Source organism: Marmota flaviventris, chromosome 9 (genome assembly GCF_047511675.1).
Source record: "Marmota flaviventris isolate mMarFla1 chromosome 9, mMarFla1.hap1, whole genome shotgun sequence".
Taxonomy (NCBI): domain Eukaryota; kingdom Metazoa; phylum Chordata; class Mammalia; order Rodentia; family Sciuridae; genus Marmota; species Marmota flaviventris.
The window spans coordinates 115,293,041-115,306,086 of record NC_092506.1 but is presented as its reverse complement, the minus strand read 5'-3'; positions in this window follow the sequence as shown (position 1 = coordinate 115,306,086).

The window sequence follows — 13,046 nt, the reverse complement described above, 5'->3', positions numbered from 1 at the left end:
TTTTTGTCAGGTATAGTATAAAGCCAAAATTAAGGCGTAATATTATGTGTGCCTTGACATCTGAAGAAAAATGAGAAAACTTCAAATGGTCTAATTTCAAATTCCTCTGACTATTGTACTCTCATATATAAGTCCCTTGCATAAACAACCTTCTATTCATCAGACCAGGTGCAATGCCTGCTCATCACTGAGATGCAGGATTCAGTTTCCCACTAGTCCACTGACTTACTCAAAAGGCCATTCACAAACTCCTGCAGGAACCAGGGGCTACTCTACCCTCTGGTTACTACTGACCTTGATTCCATAGTCCTAACTTGTTTATTCTGTTCTCAGTTTCAACCACTGTCAAGTCCTGAGTAGCGTGTGGTGTTTTCTTCTCTCAGGCTGTGCGTATATGTGACTAATAAGCTACCATCAATCTCAGCTGTCCAGAGTCTGGTATTACATCTTCATTCAACCACATAACCCCACAATAAAAATTTCTCCACCACCAGTAGGGTGAAGAAAAGGAAATCGATGCACTTAAGTGCTCTGTGTGCAAGCTTAGGAACCACCTTCAACACTTTGTAGCTACCTTAGTCTTCACTTCCTGTTTACTCTGAGTCTCAAGGTCAGAGATAACAGCTAAGAGATTTCTCAAGTCTTTCCCAAGCATGTATACAGCCTGATGCATACACACAGTCCTTAAGATGAGCCGAATATAGAAGCTTACTTCAAAGTTTGTATGAGCATCTCATGCCTCAGCTTTTCCTTTTAGGTGTCATCATCTGTTTATTATTTTCCTTAGCTTCTATATATCACCCCAGACAGCCATTCAACCATCTAACAAACACCCCTATGGGAGAAACTTTTAGCCCTGAGAAGTTCCAGTGAAGTCAGATAAATGGGGCCTTCCAAGGAAACACTAGACAGATCAAACAATGACACTTCTTTGGAAATGAGAGTTTGAAAGAACCCCAGTTCTATTATGCCCCTTCTGGAAATACAGGCTACCATTAAGTGGAAGAACAGGGGACAACACTAAGGGACATTAAAACACCATAAAGTTTTTTATGAGATTCAGTCATCTTTTTTGATCCCTTGTTGTTGCAAGCCTCTGGTTAATTTTCATAGTTCATAAAAAGTTTGTTCTGATAATTTTCCCAGTTTACTTATTGCTTTTATGGAGAGTATACTTTTTGTTTTTCCTTACTTCAACATTTTCACTGATATCAATCTGGCTTTTCTTAATAGCTTATTTCTACTTTATATTTCCAATATCTTTCTTTTATCTCTTTGAAAATACTTCTTATGCTTACTTTAAATTTTTCTCTGCTCTGCTCCATTAATTATTTTTCTGGAGTAAATACTATAATGTGCATTTCTCATTAATTCTTATGTAATTCAGATACTTCATATTCATTTTCATATTTTTGTGAGTTTATACTCCTCTGACTGTATCAGTTGCCCTTAATGCTTAGACCAAGATACTAAACTTAAAGCTATGATTTGACCTGTATACAACATGAGTGCATACACACACACACACACACACACACACACACACATATACACACATAAAAACCGTGGGATTACAGGGAGTCATTAGGGGAAAAAAAAAAACATATGGAGTGAAACAAGAAGATGATTTTTGTTAGATTTTAGAGGAATTCTAATTAAAGATTAGGGAAAAGCAAGGAAATCAAAAGCCAGGGAGGCAAAAAGAACAGAGAGAGGCTACAGTGTTACAAATGTCAAAAATGTTTCAGAAGAGGGCCTTGGTCATTTGTGTCAAATTTTGGCATGAGTTCCATCCAATCTTTTCAATTTGGGGAGTCTGTAGAGGTATTCCTATTCCTGTCCATCTGTATAGTGGGCACAAAGGTGAGCACAAAACAGTAAGAGGCAATGCTTTCCCCGTTTCCCCAATGAGCAAATTTTCCTATTCCACGGCTGCCAGAATCCCCACCCTACCTCAGGAGCAGTTTACAAAACACAAATAAAAAAGATCTGCCATTTCCTTCTACATATAAGATAAAATGGGAAATTTTACCCCAAAGATAATAAAACTTTGGTGGCCTTCTTGCCAGGCCAATCCTCAGAAACATACTGCCTAGGGAAATAGCCTACTCCCCAGGAACACACATATAAATGTGCACCATTTCTGATTATGTATGTGTGTATTGTTTATATCTATCATATGTATTTATAGGAGGAAGGTTTTTTTAATAAAAAAAGAAAATAGCATGTGCACACAGATATATTTTGTCAGTTTTTAATGCATTGTAGACAAAAAAAATATGCGTTAATTTGTGGAGTGACACTAGACAAATTGAAACTGCACTAGGGCACTTGCTTGGCATGCATGAAGTCCTGGGTTCAATCCTCAGCATCAGAAGAAAAAAGGAAATAAAGAAAAAGAAAACTTCAAGGTGAGTTATTTAAATACATATGTGTTTTGTGTATGTGTGTGTGGACAGTATATATGTATCTATCTTATATATATGTATACATATTTATACATTATCACTCATTTGACATAGTTGTGATTCAGGGATTTCTTCAAGAAAAGAATAAGTTACTGGAGCAAAAATTAAAAAGCTATGCATAAATCCCAATTTTTAATAATTAAAATAGCTTTACTATGATCCTCAAATCTTGTAAGTATTGTTAAATTTTAACATAGGAAATAAAATTATTTCTAATAACCAAATATTTAATTTTTTTCTTTTCCATTTTGGATGTTTTTTCTTGGATTTCCTTTGATGTTTTTGTTTTTCTTATATTTTTACTGAAAAATTTAACACATAGATAGAATAGACCATAAATCTTCAGCTTAATGATATATAATAAAGAGAACATATACATATGACAACCCAAGACAAAAATAGAACATTAGCACCTTCTCAGAAGGTAAATACCTATAATGAATACCTATACAAAATCACTTATTGTGGCAATTTTCTATTATATATCAAACACCTGAAATAATCAAATTATTAAAGAGAAGAGGTTCGTTTTGGCTCACAGACTTATAGGCTTCAGCCCATAATAAATTGACTCCTTTGCTTTGGAGCTGTGGTGGCACATTATGGGGGAGTGTGTGGAGGAGAAAACCTTTCACCTCTTGGCGAGGAAAGGAAAGAAAAAGAATAACTCAGCCACATCAATTTTATAGCAGCTCAATTCACAATAGCTAAACTGTGGAAGCAACCTACATGCCCTTCAATAGATGAATGGATAAAGAAACTGTGGTATATATACACAATGGAATATTACTCAGCATTAAAAGAGAATAAAATTATGGCATTTGCAGGTAACTGGATGGAGTTGGAGAATACCATGCTAAGTGAAGTAAGCCAGACCCAAAAGACCAAAGGCATAATGTTCTCTCTGATATGTTGATTCTGATTCATAATTGGGGCAGAGGGGGCATGGGAAAAATGGATGAACTTTGATGGGGCAAAGGGAAGGAAGGGCTGGGAGGAGGCATGGGGTTAGGAAAGATGGTGGAATGAGATGGACATCATTACCCTAGGTACATGTATGACTGCACAAATGGTACAACACTACATCATGTACAACCATAGAAATGTAAAGTTGAGCTGCAATTGTGTGCAATGAATCAAAAGGCATTCTGCTGTCATATATACATAATTTAAACAAATAGAGAGTGTGATCCCACTGTCTCCTGTCAGAGTATGTCCCCAGTGACCCAAAGGCTTCCCATTGAGCCCCACCTCTTTAGGTTTCCACCATATCCCAAAAGTGCCAAGTTAGAGAACATGTTTGGACACATGGGCCTTTGAGGAACGATGAAGAACAATGGCACTTGTCCTTTACTCCTTAAGTTGATTTTTCTCAGATATTTTTGTTACAACAATGGAAAGCTGCCTAATACATTAACATCAATTTTTTTTTCCCTTAAGATAAGTATTTTTGAGATTTCATCTCATTCTAGTCAGAATGGCAATTATCAAGAATACAAATAACAATAAATGTTGGGGAGGGTGTGGGGAAAAAAGTACACTCATACATCGCTGGTGGAACTGCAAATTAATGCAACCATAAAAAGAATTATGGAGATTCCTCAAAAAACTAGTCCCTCAGATTCTGCATGCAGTTTAGGTTTTGGCAATTGGATACACTTGAATGACACAGAAGATGGATGTGAGCAGAAGCCATCTTCCTGTTGCTGTTTATACTAGAAGGTTAAAACCTAAAAATGTGAAGATCAGGATGCATGAATGGCAGCCACATGTGGCATTCCACTGCCCAGCCCCAGCTTTATGTCAGGAGGTATTTGGGCAGAGACTTTGGCTTTCTAATGCCAGAAAGTATTGGTATTGGTATTGATGCATGGTCTGGTATGGTGCCTTTGGACTTGATGATTCTAATCCTCGACTCTGGAAACAATTCCAATCATTTTGAAGCACCAAATTTTCTATAAAAAGTTTTCTCCATGCTTCATATACACAGGGTGGTTCCTGTTTCATTCTGAAAAACGATAGCAACCATGGCTAACAAATGGCACTGATATTTGGCTTTTTCTCTTTACACATCAAATGCCATGATGACAAGATAGAGTCTAGCCTTCCCCCTCCAGAACACATTCTGTTATCATGAGCCAAGATAGCCCTGAGGGAGTGGCCAGGTGATGCCCATACCTAGGCAGCAAAAGCTAACATGTGCTTCACTTTTCTGCTCGGTAGAATTGAGTAAAAAGTCCTCCTATTGGCCTAGAAACTATTCTCTCTGCTCTCATCAGCAGTGCTGCAGATGCTTTCCCAAACCACGTGTCCTTGGTTTGCTTGTCCAGCCGTTTCTTGCAGGACTCCCACAGTCATGTCTCAACTTGGTTGTGTAGACCCTGCCAGGGTCTTGATCTCATGTGGAACATGAATCCTTGTCCATTCTGTTTCTATCACACCCAGCACTGTGCATGCCACTGTTTATCCCTTCAACCTCCATAATGGAGCAGTAAGACTTCCTCTTGCTATTTTTGATTGGGGAAGAAAAACTACTAGAAATTTGGAGTAAGTGATAAAGTGGTGATGTTTATGATAGGACTCTGGCATTCTCTCAGCAGGGCGTCTCTTGCCCTACAGGATAACTTTATTATGACCTTAAGATTGTCTCCCCACTGATTAATATGGTATTTCTTTGTCCCCAGAGCCTACAAGCTTCTGTACATTTGAGTTGTCAAGCTCGGCTGCAGGAAAGCTGCTAATTGCCTCTGAGGTAATTTGACTATGATTAAGTTAAGCTGCCACCAGGTGGACACTGGAGTCTTAGTTAAACCATTTTAATCTCTGTAGCTAGAATCCCTACAGGCATGATAAATTAAGAGAGAATGTAGTTTGATTTCCACTTAATCCTGTTTTAATAAATAAACAGGAGGAAAAAATAGTAGTTTAGCATACTACTTAACAAGAACTAAAATAGAGTACTATAAAGTTTATTCAGATGATTGACCAATATTTATTGAATGGCTACTATATGAAAAAGACTGCTCTAGAAATAGAAATAGGAAAGAGAACTAGATAAACTAGGTATCTAAAGTCATAGAGTGTATGTCTTGGGGTGTGAGGCAAATTATAAACAAATAAAAATACATGTTCATCCTATATTAGCTTATGTGTTATGATAAGTAAAATATCTGTAACCTGACCATCCCCAAGTATCACCAGCCTATAAAGACAGATAAAGTCATAGTAATAACAACCAGATGTTACAGATTCCCTCTATTCCACCAATCTATGGATGAAGGACATCATTCCTCTATAGAGTTTTTCCTTTCTCCACACCTGAAGTATTAGTGGAATTTTTAGGACATATTTTAGAAATGCTTAGTTAGTTAGATATGTTCTAGTTAGTAAGTTTGGCTCACATCAGCAATGACTAATGTTTGTCCTAAGTACCCATCATTCACCAGGCACCGCTGCCCCTGCCATACACATTAGTTTTAATTTCCTCCTATTTATTCATTCATCAAACTTTTGTTGAGCACCTACTTTGATTCTTTAGGGAATAATACGTGGCTCTGTCCTCAGAGAGTTTATAACCTGCAGTGAAGAAAGATATTGAAGAGAAATTATAACTATAAATTAGCATGCAGAACACAATACCATGGAACCATCTAAAAGGGGAAGATAAAGAGGACAGATGTTCATAGGACAGGCTTCCTATGGGTTGTGTGTGGATTGAGATGTAATAAATTTTAATTAAATTTAATTAGATAAACAGTATGTGGAATCGCGTCCTCAGTAAGAATGGGACATAGTGCATTCCAGGAGAGTGATGTTCTGCTCTGCCCTTTTATCAATGTCCCAGAACACTCAAAGCATGAACATTGAGACTAGAGGAAGTAGAAGAAACTAGATAAAATCTCCCATCTAAAACATCTTCAAAATACAAATAAGTGGAATAATGTCTTAAAAGACATTAGATGTCAAAATTCAAGAGACAATGGTTTCTGAGAAAAAGAAATTAATAAAATTATTTTTGTCATTGCCTCAGGCTACTGCCTGGAGAAAGTATCCAGTCATGGCACAGCAGGGAATCCCAGCAGGGTGCAGCACTCACCCTGAATTAAGTAGATGGAGTTATGATCATAGAGAGATCATGGCAACCAGAATTCAGACAGGCAGAGTACCAGCAAGGAAAGGGTTGTACAGAAGGAACTCCAGAAATCTGCACAGGGTTCCTCTGAAGTATTAAGCAGCATGATCGTCAAATGCAAGTAAAGAAGCTATGCAAGAGAATCAACCAAATGGTTTAGGAAAAAACAGAACATGTGCTTTACATATGACTGGGAATAATGGCTATTTCCCCCCAGTAATAATGGAAAACTTATAATTCACAGTGCATTAAGTATAATACTCAGAAGTTTTTTTTGCCTAAGTAGTGGTGAAAAATATCAGACATAGATTAAATGCTTCTTTGATCTGCTTAACAGAGCTTAAAAATAAGACCTGAGGAGATCAAACAGTTTCCAAGTAACTTAAAAGTATCTCAGAACAGAAATCAAGTATATTGATAGGAATACAAAAGTATCAAGCACCCAACAATGTAATATTTGTAATGTCTGACATCTAGGTAAAAATTATCAGATATTAAAAGAAGCAGAGTAATAATACAATCTATAATAAGAAAATTTAATAAATCTTAACTGACTCAGAAATGAAAAAAAAGGTAGAATTAGTAGACAAAGGCATTAAAACAGTTTTTTGTACTATACCCCATATGTTTAAGAAACAAGATGAAAATGTAACATGTTAAATAGAGACATGGAGGATAATTTTTTTAAAACCCAAAATGAACTTCTAGAGATTAGAAAAAGATAATGTGTGAAATAATAGTAGAATTGAATATACTGCAACAAAACTATCCCAAGTGAGAGATACAGAATATTGGGGGAAAATGAACATCAGTGAGCTGGAAGAAATTTATAAATAATCTGATATATGTATAGTTGGAGCTACCAACATAAGAGAGATGAAAGAGACAGACAAAAATATTTGAAGAAAGTGTGTTTGAATTTTTCCAAATTTTATAAAAGCCATAATGCCACAGATCCATGAATCTCAACAAATCTCAAGCACAATAAAACAGGAAGAAACTTGTAAGCTAAATTTCTTAAAGCCAATGATAAACAGAAAATCTTAATGACAGCCCCAAACAATATATTACAAAGGGGAACAAAATGAAGGATAAGGACATAGTTTTCATTAAAAACAATGCAAAAAAAGGTCTTAAGTACTGAAAGAAAAAAAAAAACATGAAATTGTGATTCTTGTATCAGTTAAAATATCTGTCAAAAGTAAGTCTGAAATGAAAACACTGTTAGGAAAGTTGAAAAGCTCCAAGCAATGGGAACAAATGACCATGGACTGAAATCTCTAAATCATGCAACAAAATCTTTCTTTCTTTAAGTTTATTTTGTCAGTTATTTTTTCACAGTGAAGGAAAGCAGACTAACAAACTGTAAATGTATATTAAAATGACAATAGGTGATATTATGTGCAATTTTATGTAAATGAATTCAACAACTCAGATGAAATGGAAAAATTCTTCTAAAAACACAAACTACCAAAACTCTCTTAAGGAAAACCAAATAACCTTATGTGTATTAGAGAACTGAATACATAACTTCAAATCCTTGCCTAAACCATCCCACTTCAGACCCAGATGACTTCACTGGAGAATTCTGACAAACACATAAGAAACAAAAAATATGAATTATAAAATTTCTTCTAGAGAATTCAAGAGTAGTAAATATTTTCTTACTCCATCTTCATCCAATACTATTCTGACACTAAACTAGACAGACATTACAACAAAATTAACCTACATAGCAATTTTGCTCATTAATTTTTAACAAAATTTTAGCAAACTCTTACAGTGGTTCAGCGAACTGAATTCAACTCTTTATAAGAAAGGACAGTACATCATGGCCACATTGGGTCATTTAAAAATCAATTAATTTAATTCATAACATTAATGTAATAAAAAATATATTATCCAAAAAAAATAGAAAAAAAGAAATATTTGAAAAAATACAGCATACCTTTCTGGTAAAAATGTTCAACATACTAGGGATAGCAAGGTGCATCCTTAACCTGAGAAAGGACATCCACAATAAAGCTAAAGGCAACACTGCATTTAATGGTGAAAGACTGATGCTTTACCCTGAATCAGATACAAGACAAGAATTATATGTGTATATCATCATCTAGAATCTGAGTCCATAGATATAATCACCATATATAATCAGCTGGAATCACCAGAAGGTGTCATGAGACCAGAAAAAGAAAAAATTGATAATCTGATGGAATTTTAAAAAATCTACTAGAACTGGTAAAAGCAATAATTGAATTTATCAATGTCATGAGATACAAGGTTAATACAGAAATCAAAGATTGGGAATGGGCACCAGGAGTGAAGGGTATGTAACTCTGTGATAGAATGCTTCCCAGCATGTGGAAGGCCCTGAGTTCAATCTATAGCTACACACACATACACACACACACATACACACAAATCAACTATATACATACTAAAATTTTAGTTGCCATTTTTTATTGCTGGACTATAGTCACACTATATCACACAAAAAATTACCATTTACAATAGCTTCAGAAATAAGAAATACTTAAGGATAAATTTATCAAAAGATGTGCAAGACCCATACACTGAAAACTACAAAACATTGCTGGGAGAAATTAAAGAAAGCCTGAAAAAATTGACAGATATATACAATGTTAGTGAATCATAATACCAAAGAATATTCAAATGTCAGTTCTCCCCAAGCTGACCCATGAATTTAAATAAATAGTAATTAAAATTCTACTAGGCATTATTTTGAAGAAATTGACAAGCTGACTCCAAAAATCATGTGGAAAGCAAAGGTCTTGAATAACCAAAAAACTTTGAAAAAGGACAAAGTTGGAAAACTTATGCTATCTTTAGGAGTTAGTTATTTTAAACCCACAGTAATCAAGATAGTGTGTTATTGTCATAAAAAAACACAAATAGATAAAGAGAATAGAAGAGTATATCTAAGAACAGACCCATGCATATCTTGTCAATTAATTTTTAACGAAGATGCAAAAGCATTGACTTTTCAAATGACTTGTTGAAACAACTGGATAACATATCAAAACTACTCTAAAATTTCATCTCACTCCTGTCAGAATAGCAATCATCAAGAATACAGGCAACAATAAATGTTGATGAGGATGTGGTGAAAAAGGTACACTCATACATGGCTGGTGGGCCTGCAAATTTGTGCAACCACCATGGAGAGCAGTATGGAGATTCCTCAGAAAATCTGGAATGGAACCACTATTTAAGCCAGCTGTCCCACTCCATGGTTTATACCCAAAGAACTTAAAATCAGCATAGTATGGAAATGGAGCCACATCAAAGTTTATAGCAGCTCAATTCTCAATAGCTAGACTATGGAACCAACCTAGGTGTCCCTCAATAGATGAATGGATAAAGAAAACGTGGTTATATATACACAATGGAATATTGCTCAGCTTTAAAGAAGTGACATTATGGCATTTGCCAGTAAATAGTTGGAGCTGGAGAATATCAGCTATAAGACAATACCACAAAACCAAAGGCCAACTGTTTTCTCTAATATGTGAATACTAATTCTCACTAAGGTGGGGGGCACTAGGGAAGAATAGCGTTACCTTAGATTAGTTATAAGGAAGTGATGGGAGGGGACAGGAGAGGGGATGTGAGGATAGGAAAGATAGTAGAATGAAACAGACATTACTGTATGTATATATATATGACTACATGACCAATATGATTCTTAACATGTACACTCGGAAAAATGAGAAATTATATCCCATCTATGTATGCTATATCAAAGTGCATAAGTGCATTCTACTGTCATGTATAACTAATTAAAGCAAATAAAAAATTTTAAAAAATAATGCTTGCCATAGCTTTATTTGTGATATCTACCATCAACAAATCATCTAGATATTCCTTAACATGATTACCTGAACAAACTGTGGTACATCCATATAATGGGATATTACTCAACAAGAAAAAGAAATATACTTTTCATACATGTTATATGATACAACTTAGATAAATCTCAAAATAATTATGCCAGGCTGAGCATGGTGACACACTCCTGTAATCCAAATGACTCAGGAAGCTGAGACAGGAGGATCACAAGTTCCAGGCCAGCCTGTGCAACTTAGTGAGACCTGTCTCAGAACAAAAAAGTAAAAGGACTAGGGGTGTAGCTCAGTGGTAAAGTGCCACTGGGTTCAATCCCCAGTACCATACACACACAAAAAAAACCCCATAAGAGATAGAATAAATACAATAGAGAAAATACAAATCACCTACAATTGAAGAAAGCAGATTGATGGTTGTCTGAAGAAGGGGAGGTCTGTGAGGGGCATAGGGAAGGAATTATAACGGAGTGCAAGGAAAGTTTGGGGTGTAGATATGTTCATTATCTTTATTGTAATGATAGGTTCATAGTTATAATATTCTCAAATTGAAATGTGCAGTTCACTCTATGTCAATTATGTCTCAATGAAGCTGCTTTTAAAAAAGCAATAATGATGCTGCAAAGTGATCTGAGGCTATATGGTGAGAGTGCCTCCACTTTCACTTTGGAGTACAGTTGGTCAGTGATATGAAAGCCTTGCAGCAGGTGCTCAGTCTTGAAGAACTGGGAGGAGATGACTCTTTTTGCATTTACTTCTATGCCCTCATCTTCTGAGGGCCCAGAACAGGAATTAAAGTTGAAAGGCATAAAGTTGTGCAAATACAGACCTGAATGGCAGTCACCACAGTGGACTCATAATTATTCTCCTTTCAGGCCCCAAGTCTCTCTTTTAATATAGGTCAAGCTGGTCAGCCAGGCTTCTTTTCCTTAAGGATAAGAACCTTCCTGGGAATCTGCATTTTCTCATTCCCATGTTATACCTTAAAGATTTTTTATTAGTTTGCCAAACAACCAATAACTTGTCTGAACTCAGCATAAGACTTCTATCCTACCTATTTAAAGGGAAATGCAATTAGAGCAAAGATTTTAAAAAATAGAAATAATTACCCACTTAATTTATCAATCATTTCTTAATCTACCTGTAGTGTTCCCTGCAGACTTGAGTTGAATGATTTCTTCAGTTCAGCTAAATCTGTATACCTCAGTTAAAAGCCCCTCTGTGGATAAATGCACAATGCTACATTTTTAGCATTTTCATCAGTGTTCTCTCTGTAGTCTTTCTTCTACAGAGCCTTTAATTCTCTTGAAAAGAGTATATAATTTAAAAAGGCTTTTATTGAAGATCCTTTCCTAAGTACTCTGAGTCCCAGGCTGCAGAAGGCTGGGATGGAATGCTGGTAGAAAATGAGGATGATCCCTTAGGTGTGATGGGGAAAGGACAGGAAGACAGGCCACAAGTAAGAATCATCTTCAAATGCTTTTCTTCCAAAGTCCTGATAAAACACATGTATCCCCATGTGTGTTGGTCAGCCTTACATTACTATGACCAAAATACCTGACAAGAATAACTTAGAAGTCAGGAATGGTGGCACACACTTATAATCCCAGCAATTTAAGGAAGAAGGCTTGGAAGTTTAAGGCCAGCCTCAGAAACTTAGTGAGGCCTTGTGCAACTTAGTGAGACCCTATTTCAAAATAAAAAATAAAAAGGGTTGGGGATGTGGTTCAGTAGTAAAGTGCCTCTGGGTTCAATTCCTAGTACCAAAAAAACAAAACTTAGAAAAGGAAAGATTCATCATTTTTGGCTTACAGTTTCACAGGATTCAGTCCATGGGCAACTAGCTCCAAGGCAGAAACATCATAGTAAACAGGCATAAAGGAGGAAAGCTGCTCAACTCTTCATAGAAAGACAGAGAGAGTAAGGGGCCAGGAAGAAGATAAACCCTTCCAAGTCAGGCCTTCAGTTACCTACTTCCTCCAACTGGGTCCTGTCTCCTAGTGGTCCATCAAGCTATCAGTGATATCAGTCCTAATTAGGGTCAGAGCCCTAATCACTTCCCAAAAGCCCTACCTCTGAGCAGATGATACTTTGGGGGACATTCCAGTTCCAGACTATATAACACCATGGGAAAACAACTTTGCTTCAAAAACTCCAGGGTATGTGCGGCAAATAGACAGGAGGGAATCTGCTCTGATTAACCCACATTCTATGTCACTATTTCCACCAATGGAGGAAAAAGAACATAGACTCGTAAGCATGGACTATATACTTCTTTCTTATAATATCAAGAACTACCCTTAGTCTATTACAAAATTCGGAATAGATTCACACACCAATGTTGTCAATCACATATGAACAAATAACTTTAACTTTTAATGGAATTTAATATGCTACTCATTACGGAAAACATCTTGGATATACTGAAAAATTCTAGTTCAATCTGTCTGAATTTTTCTTTTCCATAATTTTTTCACCCAGCGATTTCTTTGACCTTAATCTAAATAGAAATCTACCAGTGCCTTGGAAGGGTCTGGTGTGTATAAAATTCTCCCCCAAATTAATTCTAACACCCCTAAAAAT